The sequence below is a fragment of the Danio rerio genome, chromosome 23, assembly GCF_052040795.2.
Source record: "Danio rerio strain M-AB ecotype USA chromosome 23, GRCz13ab, whole genome shotgun sequence".
Lineage (NCBI taxonomy): Eukaryota > Metazoa > Chordata > Actinopteri > Cypriniformes > Danionidae > Danio > Danio rerio.
Window position 1 is genome coordinate 25,179,522 of NC_141043.1, and position 7,182 is coordinate 25,186,703.

At 33.5% G+C, this 7,182-nt stretch overlaps 1 long non-coding RNA gene across 1 annotated transcript; it reads right to left on the bottom strand.

The window, feature by feature from the left end:
- Positions 1–2,221: 2,221 nt before the first annotated feature.
- Positions 2,222–4,183, bottom strand: LOC147838198 (uncharacterized). The gene is made up of 3 exons (XR_015523523.1): positions 4,110–4,183; positions 3,463–3,510; positions 2,222–2,609 (listed from the first exon to the last, which is right to left on the bottom strand). It is a non-coding gene; the product is annotated as an uncharacterized LOC147838198 (long non-coding RNA).
- Between the last annotated feature and the right edge of the window lie 2,999 nt (positions 4,184–7,182).

The window sequence follows — 7,182 nt, forward strand, 5'->3', positions numbered from 1 at the left end:
TTGGCCCAATCGCGACGGCCGGCTGGTTTTAAGATGGGCCGACCTAATCAGAGGTTACATGGACGTAACCAAAATCTGCCAAGGATGTGAAACAAACAATAAGTGCCATAATAGCTAATTGTCCTAGATGTGCCGTAAAAAGGGAAAGGCGGTACCGAAAAGCTCAGAGAAAACAAAAAAGGGCTCTTAAATCAGACGCTGCCAAATGCTTAAAGTTAACTGTAATATTCTCAAAATGTTTTAATTCAGCTGCTGCATCAGAGGACAGTAGCGCAGTAGAGGAAGAAGAAAACATACTTTTAACTGATTATACTAAAACATACTAAGTAATTGTCACGCCATTCAGCCTACTTCTTACAGTTTTTGACAGTAACATTCACTGTTTAACAGTTGTAAGCTCAGCGTAGAACTCCTGTACAAAATGTCTATATCAGCAGATAACGTGAAATTTAGGGTATACAGACTGCTGTATGCTGCTAGCAATATAGTCTAACATGCAAAAGAACCTAAAGCTATAGCCATAGTGCTGTAGGCATTTGAAGTGAACTCTGAATGCAGCTAGTCTTTAAAGTAAAACATTAAATACATGCATAGGTTACAGTATGTAATATATCCTTTAGTTGTCAAAAACAACGAGATGCAATCTATTCAACATTTTTTTGATTTTATATTCTTTCCACAAAGTTTCCAACAAGTACTGAGCATGCAAGTGCTAACAATCACTGTAGGGTGTCCATGCGGGTTGGTGTGGTTTACAACAAGTTAGAATAAATAAATTAAGGAATCAGAAAAACTTATACAAATAATTACTAAAACACTTTCATGTACAATAAACCTAAGTGTGATATCACTGATTGCCAGAAACACTTCAAAATAAAAGCTCATGTGAGCCTTTTTAACACTGTGGCTCTAATTAACGATAAATTAACACTTATAAAAGGAGTAACCTGTGAATGTGTATCACACACATACACATACACACCTTTACACACAAATGGAGATGCAGCACTAGCAACACTTCAGCATACTTTATTTCACAAATAACTATTTGTCATGAAGGATTTAAAAAAGTACAAATCTGCTGGTACACTCACACAAATATTGCTGTTTTTTTATTCCTTTTGGTGCTACTGCTGCTACTTAATGGAATTAATGTGTATTCAAGGTTTCCGCAGGGTCTTAAAAAGTCTTTACATTTAAAAAAAAAACTAAATTTTAGACCTTAAATAGTCTTTGATTCACTGAAATATTGTGTTGTCGGTCTTAAATCATTTTAAACAGGTCTTTATTTCCCTCTGTCCAAGTAAAACTACCCAATCTAGCCAAAACACAATCAACTATAATCCATCTCAAAACCTCTTTTTTTAATATTTAGTTTTTTTTTATTGGAAAGAGATTCAATTTATAAAAGCTGTTACATTGTTTCAGCAAAATCTCCAAAATTAAATTCCCTAATCATGGAAAGAAAACTAAAGCAACACATCCCTTTACATGATCTTTCATTAATACAAAAACTATTTACCAAAATTACGAGACCATTAGAAAAAAATCTTGGGGCTCTATTTTGACGGTCCATGCGCAGAGGGCAAAATCCAGGGCGCAAACGCTTTCAGGGCGTGTCAGGACACGTTTTTGCTAATTTAAGGACGGGAAATCTGCCTTGCGCCAAGGCGCATGGTCTAAAAGGGTTGAGTTTATTTTCTTAATGAGTTATAGGTGTGTTTTGAGAATAAACCAATTATAGTCTCATATCCCATTCACTGTAAAAAATGTTACTTAGATCTAACTTATAAAAAGTGAGGCAAGTGGTTGCATTGGACGTTTTAGGTTGATTCAACTTCCAGCCTTTTTTAAGTATTTTAAACACTAAAACATTGCTTAAAACAAATGCAATAAAATTAAGTTGAGCCAACTAATATTTCTAAAATTACTCAAATCAGATAAACTTACTTTTTTTGTTAAACTTAACTTACTTATACATTGCTATATGTTGACTGTACTCATTTTAATTAAGTATTATGAACTTAATGATCTAAATAAAATTAACCATGCATATGTCATTTAAAACTAATTTAATTGACTTCTGGCTGTAACCTCAGAAAATAAATCTTCGTTTCTATATTGTAAGCACAATATACACTAGTAAAAACAGATAAACAGACTTTCCTGTCAATAACAATTAAATAAGAATGGGAAGATGGATTAAAGACCATAACATGTATTCAATATCAATCGATGTTCCTTTTAATAGTGACTACAAAATAGGCCATTAATGTGGCTACACATACACAATACATAAATAAAAACATTAATAATACCAGATCCTATTGAGAAATCATCCAAGGCAACTCAGTGAGGAGATTTGCATATTTTGATGAAGATTTAGGATGCATAATGTCCAGTCCCACAAAGAGTCTCTAATATATCTCAAATGTATACAGTTTTGATGGATACTTGAAGTCGAGGACATCGGTAAGTCCAAACAGGAGCCATCATGCATTTGACAGGTTTGGCAAACCTCTGACAGTCCTATGATAATCCAAACTGTGTTGGGCTGATGGCAAATTTTTCCCGTGGGCAGCCGCATGCACCTCTGATTCCTCACAACTCTATTGGTAGAGACAAAAAGAAACAGGAGTTCAGGTGGTTGCTACCAAACAACATTAAATAGCTAAATACTGAATAGGAAATAACTACAAGTGAAGTTACAAAAGTCCAGTGAGAATGATGCATGGATGAAACACCTTAGTTTATCAGTTAAAAATTACCTTAGTTAAAATTACCTAACTTCTATTTAAAAAATAAAAAAAGGTTATAGAGGTTGTGTAATTACATTATTCCAGGTGTTTTTAGTTATCAAATTTTAAAGAAAACTGTGATTTTACTCAGTGTAACAGTGCATGTCATTGTGTTTTCCTGTCAATCAAAGAATTGTTAAAATTTAGGTATTACATTTTTTGTTTATTTTGGCAACTTATAAAGCATAAGAATGTGTATTTAATTTAGATATTAAAACTGTTTGAAAATGGCTATATGAAAATTATAGAATACAAGTTCTATAATTTAAATGTCATCTTCATTTTGCACCAAACTTTGCACGTCATAATACAAATTTTATTAAATAAATAAATAAATACATTGCCATTTTACACATTACATTAAGGTTTACATTAAATTTTTGCTAAAGCTACATTTAATTGACTTTTTCTTCAAATTTAATGTCACTGGCAAATGACAGTTCAGTGATTCAGTGTTATCAGTTAGCTTTATTGAAAGACTGATAGATAATAAGAAACTGCATTAGGATATTTTTATACTGTTTTTACTGTTGCACACATAAAAAAATCTTCAGATATCAAATGTAAGTTAATTCTATGGAGCCCACTATTGTTTGCAATTTTACCAATGTTTTACTTGCCTGCAAATAATTATAGCTGTAGTTGTATCTAATGTTTTTCTTACCTGGATGTGAAGTTTGAAGATCCACAGGTAACAAAATCACTTTGGTATCTAAAGACCAAGAACATGCATTTTAGAATGAGGTGCATACAATTTAAATGGTTCTGTAAACATCAGTAGTAAATGTAATTTAAGTTAAAATAAATTGTAAATCTGTAATTTATTCACTATGCAGCATTAAAAAAACTTATGGACTAAATCTCTAAAACACAAACTTTAAGTTATACTTTCTCTTACGTTAAACACACACTACTTAACTGTTGCATACGTTTCTGCATTTAATATCCATCCTTAATGTGCTGCTATAACTTAGGTGTGCTAACTTTAGCTAAGTTAGCGCTAGCAAACTGAACCCCCACACCCCGACCGCCCACCAGTGACCTTGTTAATCGGTTCTGCAACGTTAGTTATACATACTAAGTGTTTTAAAACTACTTTCACTATTTTTTCTCAATAATATCACTTTTAATCGTTAGCATAAACTAGCGTTGGTTAGCGTTAGCCAACTTAGCTTTCCATGTGAGAGCAGTCTAACTGTTAACATACCTGAGGCTACAGTACAATTTACAAAGCTAAAACCTCACCTGCCTAGCGAAGACAGCAGTTTTGCATGACTTTACAATTATCATTCGGCTAAATTTGCAACTTACCGTGTTAATCAGATCCGCTGCTGGGAGCAGTTAATGTCGACCATTGCAGAAGCTGCGTCTGCCTGCTAAATCCCGGGCAATGAAAAAGGAGTCACGCCAAACTATTAAAATCACGTTTTATGAACACCTGCCCACATCGACAGCTGCTCTAATAAATTGTCTGTGTCAACTCACTTTTATAACATTTATTCTACACAATAACCACGTAAAAAAATCTACTCAAATAAATTGCATTAGTTTTATTCAAAATATACAGTTATATAAAAACTGATATATTTTAAGTAAAGAGGAAGCAAATTTAATTTTTTTGGTATAAAACAAATAAAATTAACTAGATTGCAATTATTTAAAGTAGATAGAACCAACTTTGTGAGTGTAGCACTTTTTACAGTGTTCCCTCTGAGACCCAGCTGCGTCTCTACTGCGTGAGAATGAGAGATAAGTGATCTACTTTCACTTTCGCTCTTGGATAGGGAAACCTTTACGCACAGACATCAATTAGCCTATAAATAATTAATTTCGCTTGTTAAGCGCAAATATTAGTTTCAAAACTATTTCTAAATTCAGTAATAATTTCTAGCAAACGAATAAATGAACAATAATGACCAAGTGTGGTCAAAATACTGAGTTTTCCAAATACACCTGCCATGCCCATGACAGGATGGCAAATCTAAGCTTGTTTTTAATAAAACAAATATAAATATGGATATATTAAATAAAACTGCTAATAATAATAACATTATACAAAAGCAAATTATTATGAATGAACTGAAAAAGCCTCCCGAGATGAAGAAGACATAAAAGCAGTGATTTTTCATATTTATGTAGGCTAGAAAACAGTATGTTTTGTAATATTTTAATCCTTTATATTTATATTCTATATCTATTCTTATTATATCCTATATATATCCTTAATATTAAATTTTTTTCATATGTAAAGATATTTGCCTATTGCTCTCTTGTGTGTATTAAGCAGTGCGTAAGCGAGGCGCAATGCTGGAGTTTAAACCGGGTTAGTTTTGATCTAATGAAAAATCTATTTTAGTTTCTCAAAATAGCAACGCGCCAGCAGTCCGCCTCAGAACGCCTCCCTTTTTAGACCAGAATGCCTATTGGCGCATAAATGAGCGCTAATGCATTTGCTATTTAAACAGCATAGCGCAACTCAAAATGACTCTTGCGCCAAGCTGAAACTACCAAAAGACTATTGCGCCGCGTCTTGCGCCACACTGCGCCGGGTGTATGATAGGGCCCTTAGTGTTTATTCCTGTATAAGTCTAAAATTTGATTTGAAGAAACCTGCAGAAAGCCTGGCACTCAAATGTTGAGAGCAGTTAGTTAAAAAACATTTCACGTTAGGCCATAATTATTAATATTTATTCATTAAATCACCTATAATTGTTTCATAAGCACATATTTATTCAAAACAAGCATGAATCAAAGCATATATAAGATGTATAAAGCATATATAAGACATATATAGTTATTTGTGGATAAAAGTATGCTGAATGTAGTGCTGCATGTCCATTTTTGTGTAAAGGTTTCTTCTATTATAAGTAATAGCAGACAACTGGTATAAACAGACAGCATACAGACTCTACAAGATTCACAGATCATTTTTATTTAGTTTTTACTGTATGTAAATATAAAAATTTGTTATAAACGAGTTGTTTTTGTTCCAGTCACACACATTAAATGTTTAAATATTTATTTAATATGGTACTGCTTATATTATTTCATCATCTGTACACCAATGTAAGTAGTAAATGTGTGTGTCCGTCGGTGGGGCTATGTCGGTGTGGTAATGTGGGCTGGTGTTGCTACAGTGACCGGGCTGAATTTTTTTTTTTCCAATCTGCCCCTGATGCAAACTTGGACATAAATGCTGTGCGTCAATCCTAAAGGGAAAGTTCACCCAGAAAGGAGATTTTTAAGGGGTTTTTCACCCTAATTAAGATGGGACAATATAGATAACAGACAGGACAACATTGGGAGCAGAGAGATTGGAATAATCGGCAAAGGACCTCGAACTCTGGTCACCATGAGCAGCTCAGTGCTAGGTGTCAACACACTAGTAACCACTAGGCTATCAGTGCCCACCCAAAAATTTTAATTTACATTTAATATAAATGTACTCACCCTCAGGTTATCCAAGATGTAGGTGACTTTTTTTGTCAGTAGAATATTAAAGAAGATCTTTAGCTGAATATAGGGTTCTACAGAAAGACAAAGGAGATAAATATAATATTAATTATATTGAAATTGAATTTATTTGATGAGTATTATTGAACAAAATATTATTTAACAAGCATAAGATTTTATTTTGGCGAAGGCCCTGTCTTTAGCTTGAATCGAAAGCTTGTAGATCCAGCTATGACTGCCGAGGACGAAGGCAGGGGTGGAGCCTACCCTGCTGGACAGGGCCAACCTGGTGCTGGTGGGGAGGAAGGTGGATAAACCTTTGCGTCAGTATCTGCAAGCGAATTAACTGCTTATGTATTCCTTGTGGCTGTTGGTTTGCACTGATTGTGATGAGTAACTTTACATTAGGTATTCCTTGTGGTGTGTAGCTAATGGTGGAACTGGTAGTAATGAGTGATGTGACATTAGGTATTCCATGAGTCGTGAAACTAATGGTGGAACTGGTATTAATGAGTGATGAGACGTTAGGTCTTCCTAGTAGAACTGGTGCTACAGCTACTGTTTTGTGGCGATATATAATGGCAGTCAGATGTACCGTTTTTTAAGATTAAAAATAAACACATACAATAAATTCCAGATTAATAGCTAAGGCTTGGCCTTTATGAGAAACTAAACATTATTTACAATATTGTTAGCTTTATTTCCAGTTTCTTGATGATTTAACATGAGTGTAAAGCTTTAAAAAAAAAGTCACTTGCAACTTCAATGGCTTAAAGATTTTTGCCTTTTGGGTGAAATCACTTTAAGGGCATTCACACATAAGACGAAAATGATAAATGTAAACTTATTCACATTGACTGTATCCGAAATGCTATATTATATATTATATTTAATTTAAAGCTAGTTTTTTGTGTGCATTTAAAATGTTTGT